Consider the following 24,016-nt stretch of genomic DNA (forward strand, 5'->3'; position numbering starts at 1 on the left):
TCCTCTGAAACCCCCTCTTAAACGGGGATACAATGGGAAACAAATACTGTTTTTCTTTTACCTCCACTTTGCTTGATCAGCTGCTGGCTTGCTGCTGCTGTCATGCTATGTGATCTGCTTCTCGCACAGCACTTTGAACATTTAAAAGCCTGTACAGCAGCTGTCCTACTCTTTGTCTTTAATTTCTGGCCTCAGGCGTAGTTAAATCTTTTGGCACAAAGTCTTGTCTCGCAGGGCATGAGTTCTTGATATTTTGAAGCTGAAAATCTAACAACATCACATTAAAGTTCAAAAAATTCTGAAAAGAATGATGCCAAACATATATGTGTAGGTTTTAAAATAAGCACGATTGAAAGCATGACAAAAAAGTGACATAAAAACGTGATATAAAATCGTTGCACAAAATTGTTGCACTTTTAGGCTTAGGATTTATATATATAGAGTAGATTTTGGAATGTTTAGTCTTCCTGTCCTTTCCCTTTATTCCCTTAGATAAGAGCAAAACATTATAACAGAATACTAAACTTGCAATCTGTTTATACTGCATGAAAGCTACAGAAAAGTGAATTTAACTGAGAGGTGATGAAGCCTGGATAAAAAATGTTGCTTCAGAGGAAGAGTAGTAAGTTTAGATTCAAGCAATATTTGTTAAATAAAAGAATGATAGCTTGTCTAGTAGCAAGATGTGATTTTGAAAAGTTGTACTATAGAGCCTAACTATAGAGCCTAACTGTTAGACTGATGACAGTGAAAGTAGGAAAAACGTATTATAGTTAAGATCTTGTGAGAGGTAATTGAGCTGGAGAACCCACAAGAAGCAGTTCAGTTGTGTTTGTATTCAGCTGTAGAGTGACAGTGATACACTGATGTCGTTGGGAAAGTCAATGAGCTTATCTATATCTAATAATCTTTATAGAGAGCTAGTTATCATCCACATATAATTAGAATGTGAGCTTCATGTTGGAAAATCAATTATCTAAAGGACAGCGTGAACATTTTAAAAAGTGGACCAAGTAATGTATCGTCAAGCACACCACAGCAATATCTGAAGACACCACCAAACAACTATATACTATGTGTCAAGAATGGCAGAACCAAATGCAAATGTAATCTTTTCTAATACAGTTCTTCATTTGCAGAAGTAGAATGTCAGTCAACTCTAGAGAGAATTACAGAGAAATCTATAAGTGTAGTGTAAATAAAACAAAATACAAGCACTCTTCATCACAATGTTTTAAGTACAAATTTTTTAATAGCAGGTTCCATCTGGCATGATTCACCTGGGAAAAACTAAAAGAGAAAAAAAAAATCTTTAAGCATTCTGAATTATAATTATGTCTTAAATATAAATCATTAGAGAAGGCCAGGACTGAGAGCGGAAAAAACATATTTAACCAAATTATCTGCATCAGGTTTCAAAGCAAAGCACTGACCAAATAAACCCCAAGATCAAAACCCAACAGACAGTATTGTGAACAATGCCATGTAGAAAGTAAGGTAGCCTTATGCCAAAAAAAAATTAATAAAAAAATAAAGACATAAAATATTGTCTGGGAGGACCTCCTAAATCCAGAGTCCACAGGACCTTACACTTAAAAACAAAAGGAGAGTTTCTTTTAAAACAAGCAAAGCCTTTCTTGTTGAAAATTTTCTTTTTCCTTTTTTATGACAACAACACAACAAATAGCTAAAGTTTCTAGTAAATGGGTCAATTTTTGACAGTAAGTGTTGACAACATTCAGTTTAAAATGACACCCAATGTACCACACACTGCTCTGCTTAACAACAAAATTGTTAGGGCTTCCCCATGTAATGTGATCATCTCACAACACCGAAATATTGTGAGTTGTCTGTAAAACAATGAAATTGCAAGCACAAAAAAAATGACCAAAACTGGTGAAAGCATGCTTATCCATATTACTAACCAAGAATGCTACACCGGATGATGGACGTAGGCACATCCGGCCATGGGCCGTAGCTGCAAAAAGACGTACTGCGCAGGCGCAAAAAGAGTCCGCGAGAGTCAGCTGAGGAGCCAAGAAAGGCGGACAAAAGAGGGCGAGAGAGGCGGATGAGCGTCCGCGAGAGGCGCAGGCGCAAAAAGAGTCCGTGAGAGTCGGAGAAAGGCGGACAAAAGAGGGCGACAAAGGCGGATGAGGGGCCGCGAGAGGCGGACAAGACCACAGAAAAAAGGAGTGAGCACATACAAAAAGGAGTCACAGAAATGAGGCGCAACAAGCACCGAAAAAAGGAAAAGGCACATAAAAAAGTAGTCAAACGCGGGCAAAGCACGAAACACATTGCACACGAAACTAAACACACCAAAAAAAAAGAACAGACGAGCGCACAACAGCAAGGCACGACCACACCCCCCCACCCACCCTACAGGCACGGGACGGGACAGGACACACACCAAGAGGGGGATTCAACAAGCCCATGGAAGACAAAAAAAAGAACACAAAACCACCCCACAGACCCTACAAGCAAGGGACGGGACACACACAAAGAGGGGGAATCAAACAAGACACAGGAACACAAAAAGAAAGAAGACGCTCGTGCAACAACAATCCCCCCCACACATCCATTCACACTAGGCAGCATAGGTGTCGGCATAGGTGTCAGCATAGGTGGATGTCCTTTCAATAAAGCACTATTAACCATTCAACTACACAAAAGGATACATATTAACAGTGAGTGCGATCCTCCTTATTACTTATCCATATTTCGCATGCTGAGAAAGAAACAAGTCATGAATACACGGTCACGGGTACAAAACGATTCGGAAAGGATAAGGGGAACAAACACACGAACACGAAAGAAACAAGAAAATAGACGGCGGCACATAAAGCGCGCTTCTGAAACACCGGGAGAAAAAATGTCTCGGATCAAAAAACGCAAAGCACAAGTGACACCGTTACAGAGACGTGCCCAAATGGACAGACACAATGAACGTAGACGCATTCAGCGCGCGTGTCAAAGTGCTGCATCAAAGAAAGCACGATTTCAAACCGAAAGAGCTCGCGTATCAGACATACAAAAAAGGGAGCGAAAAGACAGAATAAATGAACGGAGACGTGAACAACGCGCAAATGAACTGACAGAAAAAAAAAAAGCAAGACGCGAAAAGCACAAAACTCAAATGACCGACATACAAAAACGGACAAGGCTCGATACAAACAATGCACGGCGTAGACTGAAACGGACTTTGCGCAAAGCGGAGGCGAATAAAAAAAAAGAAAAAAAATAGCGCGTCACAAATAATGGACATGCAACAAAAAGGCAATCAAACGCAAAAAGCAAAACATGCCCGTCGCGGACATCAACGCCACACACCTGTTAAACGCTTACGCAAAATGGCTGAAAACGCCTTCAATAAGGAATCCACTATTGAGGAAAATTCATTGGGATTAATGAATGTCATTTGCAATCATTGTCATTCACTTAACTTCACAGAAGAAACAACTGGCAATACAAAGAATGAATTTACACGTTGTTGTCAAAAAGGTCAGATTAGACTGCCTCCTTTACATTCATATCCTGAATATCTAAAGAAGCTTCTAACTAACGATGTGCCTGAAAGTAAAAACTTTATGAACTACATTAGATCCTACAATAGTTCATTTGCTTTTGCATTTACCGGAGTACATATCAGGCCACCAAAAGGCAATGGCCCATACTGCTTTCGCATATGTGGACAAATATTGCATCACATTGGAACAGTGCACCCTGACACAAATCAACAACGCAAATATGCACAAATCTACATCCTAGATCCAGATGAGGCAATCTATCAACGCATGAACCTTCCTGAAAACAAACAATGCACAGAGCTTATAATGAGAAACGTCACTCATGTCATAAACAATCACCCATTAGCTAAGTCTATAAAAATGCTACATGAAGTTAAAAAGGAGGCAAATACAAAAGCAAATGCAGAAGGTATAGCGGCAACTACAATTGCTTTGCTCTTGATAAAGGACAAAGAACAAGATCCAAGACGATACAATCTGCCCGTCGTTAATGAAGTGGCAATTGTCTTTCAAAGTAAAGATGGTGAGCAACACACCTACATTCCGAGAGACACAGATCTTTCTAAGCTCTGACAAAGTTGACTCTGATGACGACAATGAACATATACATTTCCCCTTAGAATATTTGAACACTATTAACCCAGCCGGATTACCACAACACAACCTTGCCCTTAAAAACGGAACAATAATCATGCTATTAAGAAACCTTAACACAAAACAGGGTTTATGCAATGGCACACGGTTAGTCGTCAACACCATGACACGCAATGTTATTCAAGCAACAGTTCTTACAGGATCACATGCTAACAATACTGTTCTCATTCCTAGAATTGACCTTACAAGTTCTGACCTAGAATTACCTTTTTCATTGAAACGGCGACAGTTCCCCATTAAATCTGCATTTGCCATGACCATCAACAAATCACAAGGACAAACCATGGACAAGGTTGGCATCTACCTCTCTGAACCCGTTTTTGGACATGGACAACTTTATGTTGCCTTCTCACATGATCGACGTTCATCTGACGTTAGAGTTAAAATTATAAATGATCCATGCCAAGGAAGACTCATTCAAGGACAAGACACCATCTTTACTACTAATGTTATATACAAAGAAATATTCCAATAAAACATTAATATATGCCAAACACTCTATTTGTTATTTCTATGCGCATCATCCAAAGCTGCACACTATTCTATATCTAATTCATACATCTCACTCTTTGTCATGTCCCAACGCCAGGGGTTGGCGAGCGAAGCGAGCAGGGGGCGGAGCCCCCTAGTATGGTTCTAGATTCTAATCATTTCTATATTAATAATGTGTACAACTGGTTCTGATGGGTGATAGCAGTGAATATTCTTCACAGCAGTAGACTTTCTGATGAGTATAATATTGAACACAGTGTCCCTAGTCAATGGGACTGAAGGGGTCAATTGCAGTGTGCTATGAGCTCGGGATGATGCCTTGCTGATCTGGTCTTAGTACGTATTTATGGTAACAAGAATAGCACTGTTTCAGTGTGCCTTAAAGCTGTGGACTAACAGTGGACCAAGACTAAGACTAAGTGCAGTTGCAGTGTTGTTTTAAGAACAACAAATTGCATACTAATTAAGACTACTTTGGGAGCAGTTTTAACAGACTTAATATGGTGGGTAATGTTTAAAAATGAATTCTACACACATCAGAAAATCTGTTACGGACATAAAAAAGCACTTACATGACATTAAAAAAATATAGAAACCATACTGTATTTTATACTTATATTTGGACAGAAGTATAGGGTGATGCTGAATCAAATATATACTGTATGTAACTCAATGCCATAGAAATACACAAGTGGTGCATATACTGTATGTATAGTCACGCATATGCCTCTGAGGATCAAGGTATGTAATAACCCCCTGGAACGGGAGGGGGTGCTGTCGCTAACATTACCCTTTTCCTTCTCTCTTGCAGCAACATGAAGCTGCTGAGTGAAGGCACTTGACTCCGCCCTTTCTGGGGGGGTTGCCTATAAGGACCTAGGGCATCCAGAAGAGAGTGTCACTTGGCTGAAGGACAACCCGTGAGATGGAGCATTGACAATTTCGTCCTCTTTTTCCATTGATTCTCTTGTTTTTCATTAGTCCTTGCCTGGGCATAAGCTATATTTGTTTTGGACTCATAATAAACCGGATGACCCAGTTGGCGCTCCAAATACTGAGTGGTTCACCTGTCATTCCTGCACTCAGCCACAATATAAAAAACATAAAAATACAGCTCTGTATACATTTAATCGCTAATCTTCAGTAAAAAGATACAGTTGTTGGCCCTAATTAAGAAATTGCACAACTACCAGTTTGGACAGTGCACATTGACAGATGCTGCCAGTTTCTTCAATACTGTATTCCTTTGGAGTATCATGGAGATATCTTTGCCGGTGTCCTCCAGATCTGAAATGAGATCTGTCACAATATGCATTTTTAGACCTTTTCTTCTACTGTGAATTTTGCACTGTGATTTGCCATTTTATTTTATGTATATTGTCCATCCTCTAACTAGGCATTTTATACACTTTGGTGACTGTTAGATTAATTTGGTTATTAGGAAAAGCTAGATGCATAATAAATGACAAATATCAACTCTTTTGTAATATCTATATCTGTAATGGTACTTTAATGGACTGTGTATTTCCTCCTAGAACCATTGCTTAACAAAGAACCATTTCACTCTGAGGAGGGTTCTTTGTATATGAAATTGGTTCTTTGTGGTTTGAAAAAGTTCCTGATATGTGGACAAAAAGGTTCCTAATATATGGATTCCACGATTGAGTTCCTCTTGCTGTTATTACTTTCCATATAGGCATTTCAAGGCCTTTTCATTTACTCAAAGTGAATAATGTTTACAATAACGATAGTGAAACTCATTTCGATCTTATGTAACTTAATTATTGCAATTATTCTATAAGTTTATATGAGGATGTACAGTACTTTCTCTCTATGTTCTGTCCCTTTAAATCGAGAGGAATGTGTAGTGGCATTTCATTAATTGAGAGAGAGTGAGACATTAATGTTTCATTTTGAATGAAAAGAATTGATTTTCATTATAATTTTTTATTTTTTTTTTACAAGTGACCACAGTCGTCACAATGATCATGTATAGGAAGTGATGATATAAATATAGTGATGATTGCACCGTTGCTTATCCCTCAGTAGGTACAATCACTTTTGGTGTGTTAGTTAGTTAATTTTCAAGTAAACCCCCAACAGTAGGATTTTGATTTCTGGTTATAACTGACTGCTAATTTGGTCACATTCCTGTCTGTTCCTTTAGACTTATGTTAGACTTATACATTCATTTTCTAGTTTTAGAGGTTTATGGACGTGGTGAGAGAGGACATGCAGGTGGTGGGTGTAACAGAGCAAGATACAGAGGACAGAAAGATATGGAAAAAGATGATCCGCTGTGGCAACTCCTAACAAGAGCAAAAAGAAGAAGAAGAATTACCTTCACAATAATCCTTGGACACTGTATATGTTTGTATTCTGATGTGACCATACTAATACTAGTACTACTGCTGCTACTGCTACTGCTACTACTAAGGTGCTTCATCAGTACAACATGGTATGAAAGGTGAACTTCATCCTATAGGAAATTTGACCCATGTGCTACATAGTTCTGGATTGAGCAGTGATCTTCCTTGAGGGGGACTGAATTCTTAGGTCCTTAAAATAAACCAATGCTTTCTGACAAGTAGAGCAGAAGGGGTATTTCCAATTGAATTAGTTAAAAAAACCATGTCTAGAATGCACTGACTTTCCTTAAATTTTGATGTATTTTAATCTACTGTAGATACCCATCTTAGTTCTTTAAAGCGCAGATTGCAAGCCAGCATGCTAGTGGAATTTACAGGCACTGAAACTACTATATTGTACCTGAAAATCTGTTAAATCTACTAGACCTGCAGTCATAAAGAATTTATAGAGAGTGGAATGTGAGACTGCCAAAATTCTACACAAGATCAGGTTCAACACCCTTTTCATCACACTGTCAGGAAAGGGCTGTTTATTTTTACCTCCTGGCTGGTACAAAATAACACAATGAAACCAACTAAAAACACTTACTTTTAGTACTTTCATTGGTTTAGCTGTTAGAATTATGGCAAATGAAACTTTTTTTGTACTAAAGAGACCTCAAAAACATGTATACTAACAATTAAGATGTCTATGGGGTTTCACAGTATCAAAATCAATAATAATTAATACAGCATGTCCTTATTATTGTAGCAGATGTCACTGAAAGGAACATAAGGCTCCTTTTGACTTGTGCATGTTTATGCAAAGGTACCGTGGGGAAGACAAAGCTTGAAGTAGAATACTTGAATTGAAAAAAGAAAAATTACAAATGCTCTCAGAAGCCCCGGAATCTTGACATTAGTTCTGTACCATTCATTAATAAAGTTTCTCCTGTCTTGTCTGTCTTATTTTCATATGTTACTTTTCTTCATTGATTTAAGAAGTGGTGGGCTAGGTTGAAGGTAGCAAATACATTCAGAGTAAACTGAATCAAATAACAGGTTGTGAATGCACAGTATATATTGATGGAGATCCCATAAACACTGACGAAGATACATCATAAACTATCTATCTCTCAAGCTGAAAAAACATCTCTTACTAAGTAGTCCTTTTGAAGGAGTCTAAACATCTAGATGGGTCTGGTGCTATGTGTCAGTGCTTTTCTCTGGCTTGCACAGATCAAATTTTCTGTCAGAATATCTGAGAAAATTCATACTGACAAAGATAAATGAAGATAGTTCCAAATTCTTTTTAATAGGCATTGCAAACATTAACATGAATGTTCAAACCACCCAATTTATTTTTCTTTTATGCAAAATCCACTCAACCAAAGATAATTAGAAAAAAATGCCTTAGGCTAAACATACATCTACTGTAACTAAAAACCTACGCAAACACATTTTGACTACTGGTGAAAACAGAACAAATATTGGCAGCAAGACAGCACATGATTTAATGCAAAGCATAAATTAACCACCATAACTAATAGTGAAATTTATTCTTTTGAACCCATACAAATATGCTAGATTTTTTAGGTTCATACTTTGAAACTTTTTGATGCACTAAAAATCTCTTAATGTAAAAAGTTCTTAAAAACTGTTTCCTTTTCGCTAAATAGAAGAAACTTTGCAGTTTACTGAATTTAATAATGCTTGACAATAAGACTCAGGGATTTGATTGATTGCTGACTTGTTTAAAGCGTTGTGGTCTGTCTTGTCATCTATGCTTCATGATGAAGTTAGCAGTTAGTTTAAAGTGTATGTTCTTATATCACATGTATGTAGTGTTAATTTACTGTAATTTAATGAGAAAAGGCAAAACCTTTACCCCAGCTGCATTACATTTTAGTCTACCACTTAGTAAATATGTCATTGAGTTAATAAATAAAATTACAGTGTACTATAGAGATCATACCTATTCTGGCAAAACTGAACACAAAGCAGGAACCAATGCTGATTGGAACTTAGTTGGTTCTAATATTTTCAAAATTACCCATAACTAACTGTCCTCCGCGGCTCCACCCACGTAGTAGTGAAACAGGACAAACTTTAAAAATCAATAAAAAAATTTTGAAAAACATATTTCTGGCCAAGTGGAAGGGAGGTATGCTCAAACGTCAAATGTATCTGTATCTGATTGTGTTCAGCTCTGACAGTAGAGTGTTCCCCGCGTGGGGAGAAAAGCATGTGGCTGTGATATCTTTGGCAATCAGCAGCTACCCTCTAAAATACACGTAGCTCTGATCTCTCTTTCAAAAACATCAAACTTTACTCCTTAACAATCTGTAGATGATAATGTCTGTTGAACAAACAGGTATTGCTAGCTAAGTGGAGGCAAGGTACACTCCAACATATGGTGAGAGGTACACTGACTTGAACGGAGGCTGGTGCGTGAGTGAGGAGGGCCCTTCCCCTCGGCCTGCTGTGTGTCTATCAGATTTGCATGAATAAATCAATACCGCAAGCGAACTATGATATTTAGCAATGAGAGAAGTTGCAAAATCAACTGGAATATTCAAGAAAATTATAGAAAAAAACCCGATCTAAATTCGTTAAGTAGTTCTCTTGTGAAAAGCAGACAGACGTACATACAGATGTTGGATTTTATATATATAGACTAGCAAAATACCCGCGCTTCGCTGCGGAGAAGTAGTGTGTTAAAGAGGTTATGTAAACATATATATACATAAACATATATACTTATATACATATCTACATATACACATATCTACATATATACATATATATATATATATATATATATATATACATATAGACATCCACATATATATACATATATCAACATATATATATATACACATACATACACACACACACACACACACACACACACACACACACACACACACATATATATATATATATATATATATATATATATATATATATATATATAGAGCAAAATACCCGCGCTTCGCAGCGGCAAAGTACTGCTTTAAAATTTTAAATAATAAACTGAGGGAAATTATACCAATAATTATTTGTTAAGGATCTCTTTGTATACCATGTTGTCAGTTCGCCCCTCCGGTTGTAATATGACCAAGTTGTGCGCTGAGCTTACTCTTGAGCATGCAACGTATACTTGGCCATGTGAAAAGGAAATCAAGAACAGCAAGACCGCGCCAGCTGCGGAGCTCAGCTTGGAGCGAAATGAAGTGAATGAAATGAGGTGAATGGGAGGGGAGATGATCACGTGACTCCAAAACCCACCTTAACTCTCCATCCCTCCACAAACACACAAACACAGTCTCTCGGATCCCAACTCTCGTTTATATATATAGATAAATAGCAAAATACCCGCGGTTCGCAGCGGAGAAGTAGTGTGTTAAAGAGGTTATGAAAAAGAAAAGGAAAAATTTTAAAAATAACGTAACATGATTGTCAATGTAATTGTGTTGTCATTGTTATGAGTGTTGCTGTCTTTTATATATATAATATACACACACACACATAAGATATATATACATATACATATATATATACATATCTACATATATATATATACATATACACATCCACATATATATACACATATCAACATATATATATACACATACATACACACACACACACACACACACACACACATATATATATATACACATACAGATATATAAATACATACAGATATATATATATATATGCATATATATATATATATATACACACACATATATATATACACATACAGATATATATATACACACACACATATATATATATATATATATATACACACACACACAGATATATATATATACACATAGATATATATAAACACACATATATATATACACATACAGATATATATACACATACAGATATATATACACACACACACACATATATATATATATATATATACATATATATATATATATATATATATATATACACATACAGATATATATATACACACACATATATATATATATATATATACACATACAGATATATATATACACACACATATATATATATATATACACATACAGATATCTATATAGATTTTATATATATATATATATATATATATATATATATATACACATACAGATATATATATATACACACATATATATATACACATACAGATATATACACACACACATATATATATACACACATACAGATACATACATATATAGCAAAATACCCGCGCTTCGCAGCGGAGAAGTAGTGTGTTAAAGAGGTTATGAAAAAAAAAAAAGGAAACATTTTAAAAATAACCTAACATGATTGTCAATGTAATTGTGTTGTCATTGTTATGAGTGTTGCTGTCATATATATATACATATACACACACACACACACACACATATATATATATATATATATATATATATATATATATATATATATTTATATATATATATATATATATATGCACATACATATACACACATACATGCAGTTTCAATAACATAGAAATCAATATAAACATTAACATCATTATCATATGAGAATATGAAGTAATATATAAGAAGCACATTTCATATAAATATAAATTATTAAACAGTAAAATCCATCCATCCATCCATCCATTTTCCAACCCGCTGAATCCGAACACAGGGTCACGGGGGTCTGCTGGAGCCAATCCCAGCCAACACAGGGCACAAGGCAGGGAACAATCCTGGGGTTTTATCTTTATTTTATTTTATTGTAGAATCAACTCCTATCTGCGCACACCAGGGCGGCCGTGGGCAGATGCGTATGGTGTATTCACTCCATGTTATCGTGCATTGCGCTGTCACTGGTATTTTGATAAAAGAATTTGAACAACATATAAGAAGCGTATAAATTATTAAACAGTAAAACATTAACATTTAAGAAGTAAAGTTACATTCAGTACTACTGCAGTGCCTTCGGGTATACCTCATTTTTTGTTTGCCCATAACATGCCTAAATGTATACATTTTTTGCTGTACCTACCCGAGAACACGCGACATATAACCGAGCGTGGGAGAAGCATGGATTTTAAACACGCGTTGAGTTCATCTGCTGGTCTCCCTTGTGGAATAACTGGTAATGTTTGACTAAAATCTACAGTGAGTAAAACGACATTACCTCCTATTTTTTTTTTTACGATCTCTGAGATCTTGCTTTTTTTGGTTCAAGGCTTCATAAGCTCTTTTATGTTCTATGGTGTACTTATCCCAAACCATCATCTTTGAATGTTGCAAGACTTTCGCCTTGTATGTAGATCAGGGTAATTACATTCATTGCATTCCTAGTCTGAATCACAATCTGATTGTATGGGTGGTTACCTGGCACTGTAGGGTTGCCATCCGTCCTTTAAAATACAGAATCGTCCCGTATTTGAGAATGAAATTGCGCGTCCCGTTTTGAATCAATACGGGACGGGATTTATCCCGTATTTTTTTTATCATTTTTTTTTAAAGCAGCGTCTCATGCAAATCATCCCACACGCATTTTATGAAGATGCCACCTTTCCTACTTTTGATTGGGTAATACTTGACGTCATCGTTAGTTTGATTGGTCTTTTTAACTGTCCAGTGAGGAGGGCGGGTCTTTTAAGTACAGTCTGCAAAGTGTTGGCACTGGGATGTGGCACCCGCTGCAGTATGCGTCCCTTATTTTATTGTATTAAAAGTGGTAACCCAACCTGGCAGGTAACAGTAATGTTTGGTCATGAAGTCGTCTAAAATCCGCCACGTGCGCTCTTTTAAGTGTGAGAAGCAGATATATATAGCCAAATTCTCGCGCTTCGTTGCGGCGAAGTACTGCTTTTAATTTTTTAAGAAAAGAAAACCTTTTTAAACGGATCGAAAATACAGTATACCAATAACAATTTGTTAAGGATCTGTTTTTTTCTGAACCTCGCTTTTCACAGCTGTCGCGCTACGGCGTGTGTTTCGTTTATTTGACAGTATGTAGATCGTGGTAATTACAGTCATGGCATTCGTTTTCTGAATCACAATCTGACTGTATGGGTGGTTACCTGCCAGGTAACGCTTGTGGTTGGTCAGGAAGTCGCGTTACATCCGCCACGTGCCCTCTTTCTGTTCCCAGAAGCTGATCATAGAATGGTTTTAATAGTTTACTTTCAAATAATGCAAAGAGTATGCGACACGTGTTTCTCCCTAATTCTGGGCTCATCAGGCATACACACCCACTTCATCCCCTCTCGGGAATCTAATCTCTATCGTCAGCGCCAGAGTTGAAGCCCTTAATGTTGCGGTCAGCAAGTCGGCTAACATCCGCCATGTGCCGTCTTTCAGTTGCGAGAAGCAGATCATAGAATGGTTGAAACTGTTGCCCCTAACGTTGCGCTACGGCATGTGGTTCGTTTATACCTCGTGTCTTCTCATTAAACTTTTATCTCGCGAATATGTTATTGCAATCCGCAGCGGGAGCGTTTCTATAAACTTAATTTAAAGTTACGTTTTACACCGTGCTTTGTTTCCCTTATGAAGATGCTTGTATGCTTCACTCGCTCCCTTCTCAATTGTTTAATTAATTTTTTGTTCTTCGCTGTTTGCGGCTCTTCCTTCATTTCTCCTTACTCAGTTCACAGTCTTTTCACGTGATTACGTGGGAGGCGTGATGACGTGACACTCAACTCCGCCTCCCACGGCCATCAAGCTGCCGTCCATTACAGTATATTGTCAAAAATGAGGTTCCAGTTATGACCATTACGCGTTGGATTTCGAAATGAAACCTGCCTAACTTTTGTAAGTAAGCTGTAAGGAATCAGCCTGCCAAATTTTAGCCTTCCACCTACACGGGAAGTTGGACAATTAGTGATGAGTGAGTCAGTCAGTCAGTGAGTCAGTGAGGGCTTTGCCTTTTATTAATTAGTATAGATAAAGATATACACTATCTAACACTATCTTATATGTAATATACATCTATAGAATTTAACTCATGCAATTTCCATTTTGTTTTGCACCACTGGATATGAAACCAACTCTGCTGAACTTTAATTTTTGTGTTTTACTATGGAACAGATTTTGGAAAATTTGTATTATCTATCTATCCATCCATCCATCCATCCATCCATCCATCCATCCATCCATCCATCCATCCATTCATCCATCCATCCATCCATCCTCTTCCACTTATCTGAGGTCGGGTCATGGGGGCAGCAGCTTGAGCAGAGATGCCCAGACTTCCCTCTCCCTGGCCACTTCTTCTAGCTCTTCCAGGGGAATCCCAAGGCGTTCCGAGGCCAGCCGGGAGACATAGTCCCTCCAGCGTGTCCTGGGTCTTCCCCGGGGCCTCCTCCCGGTTGGACGTGCCCGGAACACCTCACCAGGGAGGCGTCCAGGAGGCATCCTGATCAGATGCCCGAGCCACCTCATCTGACTCCTCTCGATGCGGAGGAGCAGCGGCTCTACTCTGAGCCCCTCCCGGATGACTGAGCTTCTCACCCTATCTTTAAGGGAGAGCCCAGACACCCTGCGGAGAAAACTCATTTCAGCCGCTTGTATTCGCGATCTTGTTCTTTTGGTCACTACCCATAGCTCATGACCATGGGTGAGGGTAGGAACATAGATCGACTGGTAAATTGAGAGCTTTGCCTTATGGCTCAGCTCCTTTTTCACCACAACAGACCGATGCAGAGCCCGCATCACTGTGGATGCCGCACCGATCCGCCTGTTGATCTCACGCTCCATTCTTCCCTCACTCGTGAACAAGACCTGATAATAAATTTGTATTAATTGCACCAAATTTCTCAGTCTCACCCCAAGTACTGCATTTATACATTTTTATAAATATTTGATATATATTTGTAAACACTGTGATAACCAAAGCATCATTCACTGGCTGACTAGACTAGATATGACTATTAATTCTGCCCATTGTCATTTGCAATTCAAATCTTTTGCTGTACAACATTGTACGGCCAGAGATGCAAACAGGCAGGCCACAAAGATACATTAGGAATTATGGACCAGGAGATGAGAGAATAAAGTGATATCTAAATGTGTCAAAGTGAAAACGCCAGTAGGTCAAAAATATGAGGAGTAACTAAGACTAAAACAAAACCAAAAACCATAGTCTAAAATACACCTCGCTCACTATTCAGATTTTGCAAAGTTTTTCAGTTTATATAGGAACTTGGACAGTGCCGATAGTATTTGACATCTTAAAAATGAAATCTGTCACATCACCCACTGTTATAAATATCATTTTACTAATTCTTCCAAGGCTTAATAACTCTTTCTTGTCAGACTTTTAATTTTTTATTTGTGTTTTCAACTACATAGCGTTTAGTTTAGCTTTTGTTTTTTATTTGGGCTTGTTATTTTATTTTATCATTTCACTTTGACTTTACCACAAAATGGAATTAAAAAAAAGGAGAATTATATTTTGCATAATACAAAACCATAATAAAAATTAAAACTTCCAAAAGAAAACAGCCATATTGATTTCACATCACATGGTTGCAATGACCGAAAACAAATGTAAACAATTTGAATGCAGTCACAAACAAAATACACAAAATGACAATGACTAATAAAAATGATAATAAAAAATTGTGATCACCCCAAAACAAAAACAAAATAGATGAATAAAACAGACTCAGCACCTTTAGAACACCACCAAACCACAGCAAACACTCCAAAGCAGATGATTTTCTCTTACCCTTCATTTTTATACTCACAAATGTTTACAATCATCTACTGTATGTAGTTGGAGGTAAAAAAAATTCAGAAGTTATAGAAGAATAAATCTATATTACTCTTGGCCTTCTCCCATCTCAGCACCAACATTGGAAAAATATAAATCAATGACAGATCAATTTTTTATTAGCTCAGTAAATATTGCAGGAAACTCAACATTAGCAGCAAAAAAGGGACACTGGCCAGTATAAGTGGATACACAAAGAAAGTGTTTAGTGTGAGAAATGAAGCCTGAATGTTCCTATATAAAGTAAGATATATTAATTGAATACATTGAAGCAAACGTGATAAGAACATGGAAGCTGCACATGACAGCTTTCTAAGTTCAAAATCAAACTCTGCCACTCAGCAAGACTTCTATTCCTATTAATCATTGTCATCGGGTACCAATTTATTGCACACACTTCACTTAGGACATGTCACAATGACAGGATTTTTAGAATCAGTGTAATGGTTAAAAATAAAGGTGTGACGGTAAATGCCCACACCAACCTCTAACTAGTATCAACCCCAACACAGGTGACTGTCTCAAGAAGGAGATCACAGTATCTGATTTAACAGTTCCACCAGTAAATATGTGCATTAATCTTTTAGGGTTTCATTATAAAAGAAAGCAAAGCTCTACGGTTTTGAGATGAATTTACTTAAGAATTTACTGAAATTCTTAATGATTCATATACTTTTTTCTGTTCTTGCCCCTGAACACAATATATTCAATAAAGGTATGACAATGTACAATTTTGTGTATGCTATTTGTTCAATAAGACTACCTGTATCTGTTATTACAACTGGACACATCCATTTTGCCCTGCTCATGTGACAACTGATTGGTGTATCTTTAGAGGGCGACAAGGAACCCTCTGATCTTTCCAAAGTCAAAATGGTAAAGAGCTGTTGTCTACATAAACAATTATAAACATATGTCACAGGCCAGACCATAACCACCATATTGGTAAGGAAAGAAATAAGATTGTATTAACCGTTAATTATTTTCATTCTTACAGATTCACTGGGAACCTGAGTCTCATCCAATGGCAACGAGTGCAAGGAAGAAACTCATCTTGAGTGGGACATCAGTCCATCACTGAGCTCTTCATAATTTAGAACCACATCAACGAAACCTTTTATTAAGAATTGTATAAAATAGACTAAAGCATCCATTGTAAATCTAAAATTATGTTAAAACTATCACATAAAGAGGACAAGAGGAAGAACACACTATAAGGAAACCCATATTCCATGCCTCTAATCACTGGCTATTATGAACTAAAAGCATTTTGAATTCATAATAATCAAATCTGTCATATCCATTAATATCTAATTTAGTGTTTTTTTCATACTGTCAGTTTAAGTTGTGTTGGTTGATACTATTTAATCGCTTCAGCCAGACTCATGCACATATTCCTTGTTTATAATTTTAAAAAGTTCTCAACTCAAATGGAATTTTGCTAATTCAAAAACACTGCTGTTGTTATATATTGTAATTTTACTCCTGCTTCAGCTAATGCAACTCTATGACTTCGAGAAGGATTTGATTTTCAAATCTAATTTAAAGACCTTTTTCTGTTCATGTATAACAAATCATAGATCATTTTGACACTCATCATACACAGTACATTTTTTTCTTGAATAAAAATATAAAATCCTTCCTGTAAACTTTTTATCCCAACCACCAAAACATTATGTTTTTGTAGGTGCAGCAAATAAATCAGTTACATGCAAATAGCTAAAGGCAACTTACTGTCAGAAAGCCTTGTTTTTAAAAATGAAATTTCAAAGCATAGTATTTTGGTTTGCAGGCGTGGTGGGCTCAACATACCGTATGTTGACCTCCCCACAATGTAGACTCATTAATATCACATTTTTTTAAAACTGCAAAATAATTTGGTTTAGTACTTATTGCACCATGTAGGTTTCCGAAGTGAACAAGGCACTATTATTTTCACTGTAAAAATGTTTTCAAGCGTTCATTTTTATTATTTTTTTTAATTTAAGGACAGTACATTGATTTTTAATGCTTTATAAAAAGGTTAGGCAAAGAAACATTGTTTAAACTTTTCAACAGATACACCTGGGCAAGAAATAATAATTATTATTTAACATATCAAAAGATGTTTTGGTGTTTTTTTATTAGTGCTGTTAATCTGGTAATCTCAAACTGATATTATGGTACTTTTTTGACATATTGATCAAAGATTGGAAAGTACTGTAAAATATCTCAACAGATACTACAAAAAGTCACAACAGTACAACAGTAACTTCTGTTGCGCATGTGTGCATTGGGCACAACGTAAAGGCTTAGATAAGGGTCATTTCCTGCTGGAACAGAGGAAGGAGCTGTTTACTAGCACCTGATCTCTTCCTAACTCTGCAGACCAGAAGATTGACAGCTTTACCACCCTTGACATCATTTCTGGTGTCTGCCCACCTGGACCCACCTCTTCTGCCGGAAGATTTTATCAGCAGAAGCTCTGTCATCTTGAAGGAATGAAACTTGTGTTTACAAATAATTTTTGTTTTCAGTTTATTTATAACTCACGGTTTGTTTGAATTACACAGGATTTGCCTACGAGGGCCCCAAAAGTGCACAGTTGTCTTCTCCATTATACTTCATATAAAAGTTTTGTATTTTGAAAATCATTAAATATATTAAATAGTCATTGAAATATATTACTATGAAACCATACATCCTGGGTTGCTTCCCCTTTATTGATATTTTCATTAAGCATTTGTGATGGATAGCATGACTGTGTAATAACTTTTAGCACCCTTAAATGAAGCAGTTAGATTCAGTATGTAAATTTGTTAAGTATATATATTCATATGGGTGCAGTTTCATTCTAAAAAAGCTAGTATACATCTACAACTTTTTGAAATCAATACTTTTTACTAACTCACTGATTGACCATTATTAATTCATATAATATAACTGAGATCAGCTTTACCAGATATTGTATAATTATGAAGTGAGTTATTTTAAACATTTTAAACTTTATACCATTTTATTCTACAAAGAAAATGGCTTATTAAATGAACTAGGCCATGGGTTTAATTTCTGTTCCAGTCACTTTTGCTTTGTGCTCATTTTTACTTTGTATTTGTAATTAATTAATTGTATCAGTATTCTCTTCAAAGTCCTAGCTAGAAGGATTGAGAAAGTGCTTCCTTCAGTAATATAATAAGACCAAACTGGATTTATTAAAGGCCTGTTTAATGTAATATATTCACTCACAAAATCTAACACCCCAGAGATTTTATTATCATTGGATGCAGAAAAAGCATTTGATATGGTTGAATCGAACTACCTTTTCACCATATTGGAGAAATCTGGGTTTGGCCCAAACATTTGTGTATGGATCAAACTACTGTATACCAGTCTAGAAGCTTCAGTTTATATTAACAACATTCATTCAGACAACTTTAAAGTAGCATGTGATACTAGACAAGGATATCTTTTGTCACCACTGCGTTTTACAATCGCCATTGAGCTACTGGCAGTTCACTGTCGAAATGTTATGAGATAATGAGGTTTATCAGAGATGGACTTCAACAGAAAATTTCTCTCTATACAAATGATATGGTGCTGTACATATCAGATCCACAATATACTGTGCCTGCTGTCCTAGCAGCACTAATAGAATTTCAAAAGATTTCTGGTCTCAGAATTAATTTTAATAAAAGTGTGCCTCTTTCCAGTGAGTTCTCAAGCACACAATATTAGATTGGACACCTTCCCTTTTATCATCGCAGATCAGTTTAAATACCTAGGGGTAAACATCACAAGTAAACATAAAGCTCTTTATCAACAAAATTGCATAGATGGTCTACCCTTCATCTCACTTTAGCAGGAAGAATTAACATTGTCAAGATGAATATCCTTCCTAAGTTTCTTTTTCTATTTCAAAACATTCCAATAAACATCAATAAATCATTTTTTAAGAAATTAGATTCAATCATAACCTCATTTATTTGGAATTCAAAACATTCACATATCTAAAAGGCGACCCTATAATGACCTAAGGCAGAAAGTGACATGGCTCTTCCTAACTTTCAGTTTTATTGCTGGGCGGCAAATATACAAATAGATGAACAGACACAGGCTTGGTCCGCAATAGAAATAAAATCCTGCAGTACTTCTTTATATTCCTTGCTTTGTACCCCAATAAGTACAAATCATCGCCAATATACTAACAACCCATTTGTGCTCTACTCACTCAGAATATGGAACAAATATAGGAAGTATTTTAAGATAGAGAAGCTTTTATCTGTGGCACCTCTGCACGAGAACCACCTTTTCCATCTTCTCAAACATATGCAGTTTTTAATGTCTGGAAAACATTCAGGATCAAATTACTTTGAGATCTGTACATAGACAATGTATTTGCATCCTACAAACAATTACACTCCAAATTTAACTTTCCAGCAACACATTTCTTTCACTACCTTCAAATTAGAAACTTTGTTAAGCAAAACCTGCCCAATTTCCCTCACCTTCCACCTACCTCTGCTCCGCGAGGACTTCTGTAATATGTAAAAACATTTTAAAGTCCTTCCCTTTCAAAGGTCCCGGAGTATAGCGGGAAAAGGATCTCTCACTCAACATCTCAGAAAAAGAGTGGAAGGTAGCAATGCACAGAATTCACTCAAGCTTCATATGCACAAAGGATACAATTATTCAACTTAAGATTATATATCGAGCACATCTGTCTCATTTAAAATTGTCCAAAAGGTTTCCAGGGCAAGATCCAACCTGTGAACATTGCAATCAAGTTCCAGCCTCATGGGGCCATAGTTTGGTGTACCTCCAGATGGGCTTAAAGTGGAGAAGGACAAACAAACTGTAATTGCCTTTACTTCACTATTGGCATGTAGTCTTATTCTGCTCAACTGGAAGAATCCTAACTCACCTCTTTTAAGTCAGTGGGTAACTGATGTTATATATTATTTGAAATTGGAAAAAATCAAATTCTTACTTAGAGGATCTGTACAAAACTTTTTCAAAACTTGACAGGATCTAATCAATAACATTTTAGAATAAGCATTTAAATTGAGGAAGCAAATTCTCTCCCCTTGTTTTTATTCTATTTTTTTTATTCATTTATTTATTTACATATTTTTACTATTATTGACATGTTACTCTGCTGGCCTAGCTCTCGTTCTCATTGGTGGTGGATGATTTGTTTCTAACCTAGTTCTGACAAGGCCATTTTTTTCTGTTTTTTGCATAGTCATCACCATTTTGTTATTATTTCTGCATGGCTGTGGCCATATTTATTACAATCACTATGCCTGTTGTTGGTCATGTTTCAGCTTGTTCCATAATATTCCATCTATGACAAACTACTTAAACCCCTAGCATGCATAAAGCACCATGTATTGATCAGCTAATTCCAAAGAATTCCCAAGTCAGGGGACATGCCTCCGAAGTAGTGGGGATGTTATTTTGGAAAAATATAGTGCTTCTTTTATAGTTTATTGTTGTTTTGTGAGTACTACTGACTACTGACTGAGGGTAAGCCAAGCTGATTTAATGCAATTACATTTTTCTGTGTTGATATTCACTTCAGTGCACACACATAATGCAGAGCTCACTCTACAAGAACATATTTATTGAAGCATGATGCAAAATGCAACATGTATAATGCACACCAAGCAATAGTTAGCTAGCATGTAGAATGTATGTAGTATTTGATTGATGGGAAGGCAGTGAACATTTGGTACATACTCACTTACCCAATAAAACACTCATGTAAAGAGATAAGACCTTTTCTTTTACTTACAGTGGCACGCAAAAATATTCAATCCCCTTCAAAGTCATCATAATTTTCTGCATGACAAAAGATTTGTACACATATTTAACCATTCAGTATTGTAATGTGAACTCTTATGCTGTAACAATACATTTCCAAAGTCAAAATAAACAAATTTTCAGTAGATATTTAACATAAAATTATGATGACTTATAAGGAGACTGAATACTTTTGTATGCCACTGTATTTTTGCCTCACAGGTAGCATTTGAATTTGTTTCAGATTTGGTTGAGAATTTGGGGTATCTTAACATATGGGCGCAATGGGCACTGGGCGGAGGCCCTAGGAGCAGAGGGGCCCATGATATTTCTGAAAACAGGGGCCTCAGTGCACTACATTGCCCGGGGGCCTATGATGCTGGTTAGACGGTGTGACAGGAAAATAGACTTTCTTACACTGAATGAAACGTGGCTTAGCAGTGACAGTGATACAGAGTTATTTGAAGCAGCATTTCTGAATTGAAGTTTAAGACTTGCAGGTTAGGTGCATTTGCGATCCTAAATTGTCCCTAGTGTGTGCTTGGTGTGTGTGTGTGTGTGTGTGCGTGTGTGCGCTGCAGTGGGCTGGCGCCCTGCCCGGGGGTTTGTTCCTGCCTTGCGCCCTGTGTTGGCTGGGATTGGCTCCAGCAGACCCCTGTGACCCTGTGTTAGGATATAGCGGGTTGGAGAATGGATAGATGAAGGGATGAATGGATGGAAGTTTTTTTTCATTATGTTCACTAAGGTACAGAAGCTAGCAGTATTTTTTGAACCAAATAAACTGCAAACAAAACAGATTTGGAACTTTCAGACACAGCAAACAGATGGTCACACAGACAGACACACAGTCACTTATCCTTTTATTAAGTTGGATAATCGGTCCAAACTTAGCAGTTGCTTTAATCATTCCAAATTTAGCGGTTGCGTTAATACAGTCATACAGCAATGGAACTAGTAAGATGGAAAATTTGAATGCTAAGGTGAGAGCTGCCGTTGATGTAGTGCCAGCTGAAAAAAATGATAAAAAAAAATCCTCCAGCACTTAAATTCCGTTGAAGACTTATAGAGTATCTAATGTTAAGTAAAACATGCCACAGAGCTGAGCGTAAATGGTGGAAAACTAAATTAACAGTTCATTACGAAATATTGAAGGCACATATAACAAAGAAGTTCATCTTGAGAGGCAATCCTAGTTTTCTAAAATAATTAATAATAATGTAGGAAATCCAAGAGTTTAATTTTAACTATTGATTGTCTTCTAAACCCTGCTCAATCAATGGAATGCCTCCTGAGACTTTCTAGTGAAACCTGTGATGAATGGGAGAATTTTTTAAACACAAAAATGATATTAGATGTAACATAATACATTGCTCTAAAGTTAATCTTGTTGAACCTCAGCATGCTCTTTTCAGCAAAATTACTGAAATAGGTTTGTGTCCCTTACCCAGTCCCTACAGGCTTTTTCAAAGTAGTCTCAGATGTGGTAATTGATAGTGTCTTCCCAGATTGTCTAAAGATTGCAGTTTTTAAAGACCTGCTCAAGAAAAATAATCTGGACTTCTCTGTCTTTGACAACTTTAGACCTATTTCAACCCTGCCTTTCTATAAGTAAAATTCTAGAAAAAACAGTTTTTCAACAGTTATACTTTAACAAACATTCTATTCTTGATAAGTTTCACCTAAGTTTTAGAACAAATCATAGTAGGGAAACTGTACTTGTTAAAGAAGTAAATAACTTGCAAGTTAATGCGCAACATATTTGTTGTTGTTCTCCTAGACCTGAGTGCAGCATTGGATGCCATAGACCACAGTATCTATCTATATATATAATTCACTAAGCCGGGAGACAAGTAGCCACCCATGGAAAGCACGCCGGAAGGGGCGTGGATTCACTAAACCGCCAACAAGTAAGACGCCAATGGCGCATGCAGGAAGGAGCCACGCCCACCAACTCTTAGACCATTGGATATGACGAAAAAATCACAGAGCCACACCCACCAACTCGGACGCGATGCCTCGGAAAACATGCCGTCATTTCTGTTTGTCTGTGCCACAGTCCACTTGCAGCTCTGAGCCACGTTGACTTTTCATTAGTCAACCTCAGTGGAACCTTGGTTCACACGGAGGCAGCGCCAGAGAGAGATAGAGGCACACACAGGCAACATGAGAGAGAGAGCCGCGCACACACAGGCAGTGCCAGAGAGACAGAGGCACACACAGAGGCAGAGCCAGAGAGACAGAGCCACACACACACACAGAGGCAGCGCCAGAGAGAGACAGAGGCACACATATGCAGCGCGAGAGAGAGAGCCACACACACACACAGAGGCAGCGCCACAGAGAGACAGAGGCACACACAGGCAGCGGAAGAGAGAGCAGCGCAATCCTTTAAAACTGAAGTTAAAACACAATGAAGGAAGCAGTCTTTAAAAACCAATAAGCCCTGTGCCTCTTTTTCATTAGCGTCTCACC

This window comes from Erpetoichthys calabaricus, chromosome 1 (assembly GCF_900747795.2).
Source record: "Erpetoichthys calabaricus chromosome 1, fErpCal1.3, whole genome shotgun sequence".
Classification (NCBI taxonomy): domain Eukaryota; kingdom Metazoa; phylum Chordata; class Cladistia; order Polypteriformes; family Polypteridae; genus Erpetoichthys; species Erpetoichthys calabaricus.